Raw genomic sequence first — 12,685 nt, forward strand, 5'->3', positions numbered from 1 at the left:
TCCCCAGTTTCAGCATGAATTCCTGGGAAAATCTGTACCAGCAACTGAGTTATTCACTAACCTCACAACACCTAACTGTTTTAGGTGCCTAAATCTTATTTTTTCAAGTGTCTAAATCCCTTTTGAAAGTGAGATTAATCAGGCGTTGCCACACTGAGCACAACAATGCCTAAATACCTTTATAAATCTTGACCTAGGTGCTTTTCACTGTTCTCGTTCTGTTTAATATGTTCCAGTCATCCAATCAGGGAGCAGAAAAACACCATGTAACTTAGATGACCAACTGCACAACATGAAGAGAGAAAGCAAGTAGTGAACAAACCATAGTCTGAGAATGGTTAACCCAGACTTTGCAGTGAAAGTGAATTCCCCCAGGAGGCAGAGGACCAGCCCAAGGCTGGTGGGTTTCCGAGAGATGCAAGTAGTGCCTACACCATGGGCTGGCTGTCTGCACTGAGAGGAGTTTCACCTTGAACACTTACAGACATCAGTTATGTTAAAGAAACCAGGATGGGTCCATAGCCTAAAAAGGAGCTACATTCTGTATGAATATTATTCATACCAAAATAGTTCACCAGACGTAATTATTTGTTAGGTCTGGTGTTGTAAAAGTCGGAAGAAAGCAACGTCTATAGCTGAAGGACTAGACAAATGTGGACTAGATACAGCAATGCACTAGGTGCCTCAGGAGATGATGCTGACATACAGCATCTTTTTTCATAATGGATTAGTGACAACATTCTTCCTGGCCAGGGTGAGAGTTCGATGTCTTATGGAAGAAACAGATGTTTTGGAGAGATTTAAAAGAAAAGAGAAAATGAGTGCTTCAGATATGCATGAACTGACTGTGAGCTCTCTGAGGCAGGGACTGTCTTCTTAGTACTTGACTGCATCGCATCTAGCACAGTGGGGCCCTCATCCTTCATTTGGACCTCTAGGCAGTACAATAATGCTAAGAATAAGTCCCAGGAAGAAATAGTATAGGATTGGAACAAGGCAGGTGATGACTTCATCCTTGAAGTCTGCTGGTCTGACGCTTCTCATTGCAGGAAAACACTTACTAAAACAAAACATAACTGCCAAGATTTGTGCATGAGTGACATGGCATGCAAATTATTGAATGAACTATTTTGCATATTTGCTACTAATTTGCATGTAACCATAAATGCTGGTGTGATGGGGCAGTTGCCCCTCACTGGCAGAAAAGGGGTTAAAAGCAGCCCTAGGAAGGCTGTGCCAGAGGCAGCCAATTAGAAAGGGGCTGAGAGGATTAGCCAATCATGGCCCGGCAGGCTCATATAAGAAGGGCTGCAGGGCAGAGCAGAGTTCAGTAGCTGTCTGGAGTTTGAGGAGGGAAGATCAGGCTCCTAGCAGGAGGAAGAAGTGCTATCACTCTGGACAGAGCAGTGCTGCCAGCAAAGACCAGGGAAGCTAGAGAGAGCTCCTGGCTAGCTGCTAAGACTGGCAGGCTGAAGCCCTGAGGTAAGGGCAAAGAAGTTGCTGGGGCCACAGGGAAGTGGCCTAGCGAGATGTTGGAGGTGACACAGCATGTGGTTAGTGTCTACAGGGTCCCTGGACCAGGGCCCAGAGTAGTGGGTGGGCCTGGGTCCCTCACCCCTTCCTTGCCACTGGGGAAGTCACCAGACAATTGGCTGTGGTAGCCACTGAAGGAACTGGCTGGGCAGTTGATTGCAGTTCCTGCAAAAGGGGGGAGAAACAAGTGTGACACAGCTGGAGGACTGTGTCCTGAAGAAGACACTGTGCTCCTTGGGGAGACATGGGTCCAAAAGCAGAGGTGATGGTGGGTGAGACACCACCAGAAGAGGGTGCAGAGCTAATCCCCAAGACAGCCACCAGAAGGCACCGCAGTGGTGAGTCATAGTTGGCTTTAAAAGAGATCAGCGATTTGGTGCTTGTGAAGCCTGGCAAAGGAAGCCTGCTGTTTCTACAAGGCAATAGCAGGGCAAACTTCCTGCCAGCAGGCCTCAACCCTGATCTGAGGGTGCTTTTCTCTAAGGCTAAAAGATTAGTTCAGTTTCCATGGCTTAGGCAGTTCTTGGTTTCTCCTGCTGAGCTACCACTTGGTGTAAAGCTGGTGGTAGTTTGGGATGTGGAAGATGGAGCTGAGGCTCAAAGACTCATCTCATATAGGGACCTCCAAAGATCCATTTGATGGGAATAATTTTGAATCCGTAAGCTGGGCTGGATTCCTAATGGTGATTTACAGACCAAATGCTCAGATGCTTGTTAGCAATGTCCTGAAGCACCCAATCATTTAGTAAGTTAATGCTTGCGAGAGCGACCCTTGTATTGTGGAACAATAAATGTATTAACTCAAGTTCTGACCTTTAGAGGACAGCACCCACTAACTAAAATACAAACGCTAAAAATACAGCAGTCAATTATTAATGCAGCATCCACATTCACCTCTAAATATAAGGTTTTGTAATGTTTCGGCATCTGTTCTAAAGTCCTCACATTCACATATATTGTTTCAGCCTAGATTGTTGAGTAGGTTTTACCCTCCAACTTTCAGATACACAACTCAGAGCACTGTCACTTGAGCAGGGGGAATAACTGGGATAGAAACATTCTGTCTTCGTCTGAGGAGCATCCCATGGCAGCAGAGCCAGCTGGTAGTGACCTAGCACTAAAATGTTAGATATCAGAATTCCTCAGTTCTAGTCTCTGTGCCAGCCCCCCATTGGGTTAAGATCCCCCTCCCAGTCTGGCCTGCAAGGACCCTTGGCTGGGAATGTCTTTCTGCGCTAGGTTCTTTGCCCAGGGTCCCCCCTTGGCTGGCCCTAGTTGCTCACCACACCTGGCTCTGTGGCTGCAGCTCTGCTCCCCGCACAGAATCTGCACTCCCTGGGCTGTCTCTGTCTCTGCTCCCAACTCTGACCTGCTTCCTGAGCTGTTTTTCTGGCCCATCTGGATGGATCTGGCATGGCTCTGCTCCCCAGCTCAGCTTGGGCCCCTCCTTTCTCCTTAGCTCAGCCCCACTCTGTCTGACCCAGACAATTTCTGGTCACACGGAGGACAGGACCCCCCTGGCCTCCTGACTCCCTGATTAGCCTGCGTGCCCTGTCAATCAGGCTCAGAGGCTGAGGCTGACCTGGAGCATTGGCCTCTCCCCAATCTTTTAGTGCTGAGAGCTGGCCAACCAAAACACCTCCATTGAATGTTAGTAAGGAGGCAACAGTCCCCTTACATCAGCAAGGCAAAGCAGAGACTTGAAGATGTTGTATTAGAGACCTGTATGGCAATGCCAGCTCTGCTGTGTGACCTTGTCTGACTGCTGCTATCTCATCTATACAACAAGTGAATGGTAGTTGCCTCCCCTAAGGTTGGGAGTATAAGATTAGCCCAGAGATGAGCTGGGATTAGAACATATGATTCCTTGGCCTGTAGCTCAGAATGCTCTCAAGGGTAGGAGGACTAAATCTGTCACCCTGCCCCAACATGTGATATGCTACCATTTGTGCAGCAATGTGTGACAGACCTGCAAGATGAATGACACTTGGCAGGCCTGAAGTCATTGCAATTGGACCTTTTCAAAGGAGATCTCCTACAGCGTGTGCAGTGGGGAAGGGGAGGGAGGAAGCATCTCTGTCCCTTTATAGATGGTTCTGCAAAAGAAGCATTTCAGCCTTGCATTGATTTTTTTTTCCTGGGTTTGCTTCCTCATCTCTCCCTCCAGGCTTCCTAGCACTCATAGTCAGTCTTTTGCCTCACTGTTGCAGACCAATCTGGTTGTTCTCACTGCCACAGCTAACGTTACCATGAACACTCTAAGCATACCATCCGGGTCAGCATAACTAGGTTAACTCTGTCCAAGTGAAAAAGGAACGGTTCCCAAGCATTCAAGGACGCTCATACCATGCAGTGTTCAGGGGCCTTCTCCAGGCATCGTGCAGCCCATGTAAATCAACTTCAGATCAGAGAAGGGAAGCTCTAAGTCCTCCCCAGCTTGAGGCCGATTTGTCGTTGGGATCTTTGTTTTCCCCCCAGTTCGGTCTTTCTCTAGAAATACACAGTAACTAAGGGTACGACTACACTGGAACTGGAGCTGTCATTTGCAGCTCAGGCAAATGTATCTGTGCTTGCTCTGATAGAACGATCATTCTACAAACGGAAGTGTAGCCATGGCAGTGTGAGCAGGAGGATGGACTAGTAGCTCAGGTACAATCCCACATGGGACCCTCCATACTTATGTGGGTGGCCAGCCCATCCCCCTGCCCACACTGCCATGGCTACACTTCTGTTTTTAGAATGATCGTTCTATCAGAGCTAAGGCGCAAGCTGGAAGTTACCCCTCCAAGTGAAGGTAGATGTACCCTCAGAATGACTTTAAAGCAGTCAGTGCGCTGTGTGTGACAAGCTGCGGCCCACAGCTGAGCAGCACTCACTTTTATAAATGCTTGTTATAGCATTTGTATTGCAGCAGTGCCCAGAGAGCCCAGTCATGGACCAGGATCTGTGGTGCTAGGTGCTGTACAGACACAGAACAAAAAGACAGTTCCTGCCTCAAAGAGCTTCCAGTGCAGTCTAAGCCCATTAATGAAGGCTATGCCTCAGTGTGGCAGTTCTTCAGCTTACTAAGTATTATTCATGGAGTGAAATTCACCCCAGCATGAGGTCTAACCACCATCTGAGTGTCATTCAAGCCCCATTGTGATGGCTTATGTTGAGTGTAAGTGGAATGAGCCTTAAGCTGGCCCACAGTGAATTTTGCGCAAAACATTTAGATGTGTGTCAGGTGCTTAGCAAAGGGTGTGAGTCATGTGAGAGTAAGGAGATGTGCAATGTTATCAATCTTATCTATAGGTGTTCTCTCTCTAGATACTATATGTTGCTGTTGAGAGGGATTGTGGGCTTGCCTTGTTGGAGGTTGGGGTTGCAGTGTGCTTGCCTTGCGGGGAGGGGATGGTGCCAGGGTTTTGCATTTCCAAGGTGGCAACTCTTGTTCCAATCCAGGGCACAGCAGTAAGCAGCTAAATCCTGCTCACCAGGGTGCTATACTGCTGCCTCCCTGGACCACTTCTGACCCATCCCCTCTTTTCACAATAGATAAATACCTTAAATAGCAGCAATCAAAGATGAAGTCTCAGACCTCCTGAGAGTCCCTGGTCTCTCCTCCGAGGGTCTAGCAAAGTCACTATAGCCAGGCCTCCCACAGCAGGAGTACTGCAGTGCTCTCTCCCAGGAGCTCAGTGTGAATGAGAGGTGATATGTAGGGTGGGGATAGGCCATGAAGGACCTCAGAAGTGAAAATGAGCAGCTTATGTTTGATGTAATAGACAAGAGGGAGACCATGAAGGGATGTAAAGAGAGGGGTGACATGGTCAAAGCAACAGGCTAGAACAGCAGTTCTCAAACTGTGGGCTGGGACCCCAAAGTGGGTTGTGACCACATTTTAATGGGGTCACCCAGGCGAGCATTAGACTTGCTGGGACCTGTGGTTGAAGCTGAAGCCTGAGCATTCTTCTCCCTGCACCCTGGGCTGCGGGGCTGAGACTGCAGCTCTCTCTTCCTCCTCCAATCCAGGGTGAGGGGAAGGGGGGAACAGTGCAAGGAACAGATTAAGCAGCTCAAGACCACTACTGTAAAACCAGGGATGAGAACTATGCCTCTGGGAACTCATTAACATCCTGCCCCTTGTTTGGGCAGTTTGAATGGATGCTGGGTATAGTGGTTCAGGATGCCCTGGTCAGCCTGGATGCCAACCTTCTGACTTCAGAATCTATTATGGAAATGCATCGGAGCTAATAGGTGCCAGATCAGGCTACTGCAGTGACTCTGTGCTTCAAATCAGTTCCTGAGGAGGCTTTGCCACCGCAGCAGCTGCAGCATGTCCTACGTGCATACTAGGAGCTGTTTGATGGTCTTCTGAAGGAGCAGCCCATGACAGAACCAGCAGCAGAAACAGAATGGGCAGATTAGCCCAGAGCCTGGTAGGTGTCTGGCTCCATGTTTGTTGTTCATATAGGAATGGGAGGGATTTCAAGTTTCTGGACTAATGCAAAAGTCATTACATAGGCAGCAGCGTGTATCCGCTAATGGTGGATAGCGTCACATCCCCACCACCAGTCACTACATGGAATTCAAAATGGAGACTGGAAAGCAAGTATTTACAGTTAGTTTTACCAAAAACTCTCTCATTCTTGCAAAGATGTGGCAGGGTTTTAAAAATAAAAACTTTATATTGTCTTCCCTGTTACTACATTGTTTCATATGACTGCCAACCCAACAGAGTAACAAGCTACCTTTAAATAGTTAACTTTGGGGGGAGAGGTTAAATATAGTCAATGGGTGACAAAATCACTAGTCCAAAATATTGCTGGGGGTTGATATGCATTTCAGAAATGTGCTGGGGGGCTTGGAGGGGGGAGGGTGAATGGCTGTGTAGTTCTTTGCTAATCCATATTAGCGTGTTTGCATGCAGTCATAAGGGGCTGTATTGCAAGCTGTGGGGAGGCAGTAATTCAGGTGATGCTAACGCAGCATCCTGTTGATTGCCCCATGAATTTTGTCCCAGTCCCAGGTACTGATAGCTGCAAACTTTCCCCATAGCAGGCACTCCACAGAGATAGCCAGATTTCAGGGAAGGGTGTATTTTCTGGACTCACCTCTGTGGTTACCAGCCCACTTCACTCGTTGAGGTCCTGGTCAGCCACCATAAGTTTGAAGACTCCTGTAGCATACATGGCTGGCTGGCCCCCAGCAGGTTGGAATAAAATATTCCTTTTCCAATCAGGAACCACAAGAATTGTTATGTCCTTCAAAAGGTGGAAGGCCCAAAATGATAGAGAAGGCGTAGGTAGCAAGCCACAGCCTCAACTCGCCAAAGCCTAAGATGGTCTGCAATTTTTAAGCACAGGATTTGTAAATTTTAACTTACCATAGTTTATGCACTCTTTTCACTCTGATTAACTCAGTTTTCTCACTGGAGCTTGTTGGAACAGAAATATTCCCCTCGCTATGTACTGAGGCTCAATTTTACAAAGTATCACTTTTTGGCCTCGAGATTCCCCAAGGCACTTTTCTCTGCTGATGAAGTGAAGCCTTTTTTGAATTACTGAGCCAACAATGTCCTGTTTTGAGATCTGCTTGCAGGTCCTTCAGCCTCTAGCCCCTTCTGCCTCAGCAGCTCACCGAAATTCCAGCAAAAGCCTGGGTTTCCAACTGTCAGACCAATCCAAGGGGAAGCGTTCTTGTCATGAAAGTATAGTAGACATGGTGGACAGGGCCAACAAGCAGGTGTAATGCCAAAGGGAGAAGGATTCAGGGAAAGTGAAAGCCACAGGTGGGCTGCAGAGTGTGAGTTCAGAATTGCAGCATGCAAGGGGAGACGTGCAGCACAGGTTCTGGAACAGGAGCCTTGGTTGAAGAAGGATGAAAGTGCAACAGAAAGACCTGTTTTTGAGAGGTTAATGGCCACAAGAGTCCAGGCTTCTGCTGTGCCCACATCACAGCTGGAGGCCCCACAACTGTACCATGTACTGCAGGCCAGGAACAGCTTGGACAGTTCCATGGGTGGCCCATGCAGCCAGGACTTAACAGGAGCTGGACAGGGCAAATCTACCCCATGCAGTCCTCTACTCTCATGCAGACCCTCTCTCCCCTGCTTGCCTCCTCCCCTATGCTCACCCCATCTACCTGCAGGCATCCACCCTGGGCAGCAGTGCCAAGTATGTGCTAAATGCACAAGGAAGGGAAAGGAGAATGGGGCAGCCAAGGGGACATACAAAATTAGGGGATTTTTTTTTGATGGCACCGTTTGCACTGTTCAGTGTTTGGTTTATTCACTTTGTTTTATTACTGCTTTGGGTGTTTGTTTATTACTGTTTCCTGTTCTAATGGCAGCTGGCCTGCCTGACGATGCTGTAATAGTGGTTGGGGTTTTTTATTTTTGTTTGGAATACAGCCATGTTCACAAATAGTCTTTTATTTTATTAGGAATGTTTATTGCCATCACTGCATCATATCATATAATGTGCATTTTTGAATCATAAAAATACACAGGGTAAGGCACAACTGGTAAATTGTATCTGAACACAATTTCTCAGTAGGTCTTTGTACATCTAGCCGTAATGTATATGCACAGTTTCCCTCACCTCCATTTCATAAGCAGTCAGCTCACCCATAATAAACATTCATAACAATCAGCCCCTGACCGTATCCCCTGTTCCATTGTGTGATGTGACACTACCTAATTTACTGTAAATCTACATATACAAACACAGTCACAAAGGTACTGATTTCCCTTTTCCATTGGCCCATGCAAGTCCACAATGTGGGAGCACAGGGCATCCCTGATTTCTCTTGCCCATGTGCATCCTGCTCCAGTTGTGACAAGTGAACTTTCTGGCTGAGTGGACCAGTTCAGCAATCTGTTACTGTCACAGCTCCATTCAGGGGTAAATGGCTCACCTTTGGCTTCGCAAAGATTATGAAGAGCACAGCAAGGCACAGTAACATGGACTGTGAATGGCTTGCCAATTACAGAACCAGTTTCTCCTCTCTTGGTTTTCACACTTCAACTGCTAGAACAGGGCCTCATCCTCCCTGATTGAACTGACCTCGTTATCTCTAGCTTGCTTGCTAGCACACATATATATACCTGCCCCTGGATATTTCCATTACATGCATCTGAGGAAGTGGGTATTCACCCACGAAAGCTCATGCTCCAAAACGTCTGTTAGTCTATAAGGTGCCACAGGATTCTTTGCTGCTTTTACAGATCCAGACTAACACGGCTACCCTCTGATAATGGACAGGATTCATGACAATGCCAGCAATCAGCCAAACACACATTCAGCTACCATTCTACACCCACTGAGAGTGTAATTAAACCCTCAGTTGCCAGGCATTCTGAGGTCACAATGTGGTCTCATAAGCTGAGGCAGGAGGGGGGACCCCCAGGGTAACAGTGGGGACAGTAACTCCATTTATGACAATGTCATTTGGTGGGAATAGTGTCCTGGCCCATCCATCAAGGTAGACTGCCAATCAGTGGAAAACCCTGGCATCATGACTTTTTCCAGTGCAGCCCACATTGGTGTCCATAAATGTGTCTCTGTGGTCCACAAAGGCCTGCATAACAATGAAGTAGTACCTTATGTGATTTATGTCCTCATTTGTTCCCTGAGGAGGACAAATTATGGGCATATGAGTCCCATCAATGGTCCTGGTACTGTGTGGAAATCCCATTCACCCAAAACCAGCAATTACTTCAGGAATATTGTTTAGGTCCATCACCTTTGGGTAAATAATACACAAGAGAAACTCCATTTTGAAGTCACCAGACTCCATTTTGTATCTCTAGCTTCCATTTTGAATAAACAAGAGTCACTCCACCATTAGATGGAAGTTGCATGTCACATAGCACTGGGAATTGGCGGGAAAATCAAATTGGTGGGGAAAAGAAGGTTGTAAACAATGATTAACAGATCATAACACTGTGAGGTAAATAATGGAAATAACAGTCAAATGGAATATTTGATATGTGATTGTTACCAAAGTAGGATATAAAAATTGGCAGCAGCTGACAGTTGAGAAGACAGCTGACAGAGGTACAATTAGTGCAGTCTCTGAAGAACAGCAGCAGAGGGAGTCCTGTGCTGTCACTAGAAGTGAGGAGCTGAGGAGACGCAGGAAGAGAGAGGGAGAAGAAGCAGAGACCTGAAAGGAGACTAAACAGAGATGAGACCTGTTACCAGCGGCTGTCAGCGACCTGTGTAAATCTGATCACCTGAAGTGGAGTACAACCACTTAGGATCATCTTACCTGTTTGTCACTGTGGTTTGGGGTGCAACAGCCTGTTGTGTGTGGATTTGTGTTTTAGATTATGATTGTGTCAGAGATTGTTGTTTGCACCAATAAAAGGTGTCTTGTTTTGGAAAAGAACACTGCTTGTGTCAATCATTTATTAGAAGGCTGTATTCATGTCCTCTAAGGCTAACAGGTCTGAGCTGTTCTGGAGAGTTTCTGAAAGAGGGAACCCCTGGCAATCCCAAGATATTCCTTAGCCACCCTGGAGACCCATATCTTAGGAGAACAGACTGGTATACAGGTGAGCTATTCTGGGGGTACCCTAATTCTGTTTTTGGGGTAACATGATCACCTCAGAAACCTTCACCACCACTTTACCAATAGTTGACTTTCCAACATCAACGTGATTAGCAATGGACCTGTAGCAGGCCAGGGTAGCCAGCTTCCAGATTATTATTCCAACCTGCTTCTGGACCGGTAGGGCCATCCTCAGACATGTGTCATGACACTGGAAGGTTGGGGTGTGCTGCTCAGAAAGCTCCAGAAATGTAGCTTTCTTCATGTTAAAGTTCTGGATCCAGGTCCACATGACAATGTGATCCCACCAGTCTATGCTTATGGTCATTCTCCAGAAGCAACAGTCTATGTAAGGGACATCATCAGTGACCGTACTGAGTGTCATGAGCAGCATCAGCCAGTTCAAGTCCACTATCAGAGGGGTAGCCGTGTTAGTCTGGATCTGTAAAAGCAGCAAAGAATCCTGTGGCACCTTATGGACTAACAACAGACGTATTGGAGCATGAGCTTTCGTGGGTGAATACCCACTTCATTGGATGCATCCAACGAAATGGGTATTTACCCACGAAAGCTCATGCTCCAATACATCTGTTAGTCTATAAGGTGCCACAGGATTCTTTGCTGCTTCGAGTCAACTATGTCTGTATCATCCTCGTCCTCCATCAGGCATGCAAGGTAGGTCAGAAAATGCCACCAAAAAGTCCACCAGCATCAGATGGAAACTCTGCTCATTTCCTGAAACCGGAGCAAAAGCCCAAGCAAGAGAAGTTCTTCAAATGGCGACTCCACCATGTTGCTGGCTCCAGTTGCCGGAGCATGCTGCCCTAAAAGACAGCATAGCAGGATGTGTTGGCGGGCTGCAACATCTTCCTGTAACCGGGGGGGGCAGGGCGGGGAGGGGATGGGAGACGTCACACTGTACCATGAACAAAGGGCTCAAACAGTCACATTTCAGGGGAGCAGTAGAAAGCCTGGAATATGGTAGCTTGACTTGCATCAGCATACTGGTATAGACACTGGAGCCCAGTGCAGAGCCTGGGCTCAAAATTATTTAACCTAGGGTCACCAATGAGTGTGGAGGCTCAAACCCTGGGTTTTCTAACCCAGGGTCCACAGACTCGAGTCCCACTAACCCTGTGCTTGCATTGTAGTGCAGACATACCCTTGGAGACTAGGATGAGGCCTATGTGGAGAGCAGGTTATCTCAAATCTGCCTACTACAAGGCTTGTACACCTTCCTCTGAGAGATCTGATGCTCGCCCCGAAGGGATCCTGGACAAGATGGGCCTTGGGCCTGATCCAATCTGCCAATTCTTATGTTCCTATGACATAAGAATGTGCAGCATCCAGCACAATGTGATCCTGATCCCTGATTGTGGTCTCTAAGCACCACCACCCATATGAATAATCATTAATAACAATCTGACATGTTGTAAATAAAACTGTCCTCAAATTTGCCTACTTTTTATATTCTGTTTTGCCCATTTTAGCATAGATATCTGGAGTGGGGGATGTAAGAAAAATGTAAAATGGAAGTATGGAGGGCTTTCTTTACCTGCCCTCCCATTTACTGGAGATCTGGTTTACAGCAAAAGCAATTATCATCTGCCATTGCATGTAAATCATTTAGCAAGGGGTTAGCTGGAAAATCTGAACCCAAACATCAGGTGAGCCAGAAGAAATAAGAGGGTGGCTGGCTGGCTGATCCCCCTCAGACAGGCTCTGGGAGGGCTGCTTATTTGCTGCAGACCTAGTTTTATGTTCCATCAACATGACAGTTTATTGGCATCCAGGCACCTTGATATAAACCCACATAATGTCTCCACCTGTGTGTGAATGACTGGAATGGAGATGCTTGAGGACACCTTGAGCTGGGCTCAGTGCTCTGAGGAGAGAATGTTAAACAGGAATCCACTGGAGGGCACAGTCAGCTAATGTTCTAGTTGTATCCCCTGGGAATCTGAATTTAAATCCGTTCAGAACAATAAGCAGAATGGCTGTCAAAGTTCAAGGATGGGATATGCTGCCTTTTATGTCTTTTGCCACAGAACCATTCAAGTTTGGTGTTATAGCGCAATGGCGGGACACTGCGTGAGATAGGCCCATGTAAACACCAGCTGGGGAATGGCCTGCAAGCTGAGCACTGGGCTGTTCTCCTCACTACCCAAGCTCTCTTTAACTATGGCTATGCACTGTGGCATGGAGGGTGCCAGGGGACACCTGGGCAAAGAGCTCAGTGGAACTAGTCACTGCACAGCGTTGTAGTTCGACCCGGGCTGCAAGACTCACTCCCAGCAGCTGTACAAACGTACCCACAGAGGCCAGAGGGATCAAGAGCTAGTAGGGTCCAGGTCCACAGCACAGCTCTCAGAGCAAGTGGGAGCTTATGAGGGCTGAGTTCCACCATTTCTCTGTTTTGTATAGAACTGCAATTGTATGTCCCCGAGGGTGGCTCAGCCCAGTCACCCCATCTTTGGTGGGACCCCCATTAGATGGCCATGCTGAGCACACAGTAGCCTGGGGCGTCTTGGTTTAATTCCCAGCAATGGCATGAAGTCAGCACAGCCCCATGTGGACGTCTCTCTCTAGTCACTCAGGTCATGTCTACATTGTA

General features: G+C 47.3%; 1 long non-coding RNA gene across 1 annotated transcript; it reads left to right on the top strand.

Moving 5' to 3' along the window:
- Positions 1 to 1,351: 1,351 nt before the first annotated feature.
- LOC127030762 (uncharacterized) lies at positions 1,352 to 9,887 on the top strand. Its single transcript, XR_007768468.1, has 3 exons — positions 1,352 to 1,482; positions 5,671 to 5,954; positions 9,525 to 9,887. It is a non-coding gene; the product is annotated as an uncharacterized LOC127030762 (long non-coding RNA).
- Positions 9,888 to 12,685: the final 2,798 nt, after the last annotated feature.

The sequence above is a fragment of the Gopherus flavomarginatus genome, chromosome 11, assembly GCF_025201925.1.
Source record: "Gopherus flavomarginatus isolate rGopFla2 chromosome 11, rGopFla2.mat.asm, whole genome shotgun sequence".
Taxonomy (NCBI): Eukaryota; Metazoa; Chordata; order Testudines; family Testudinidae; genus Gopherus; species Gopherus flavomarginatus.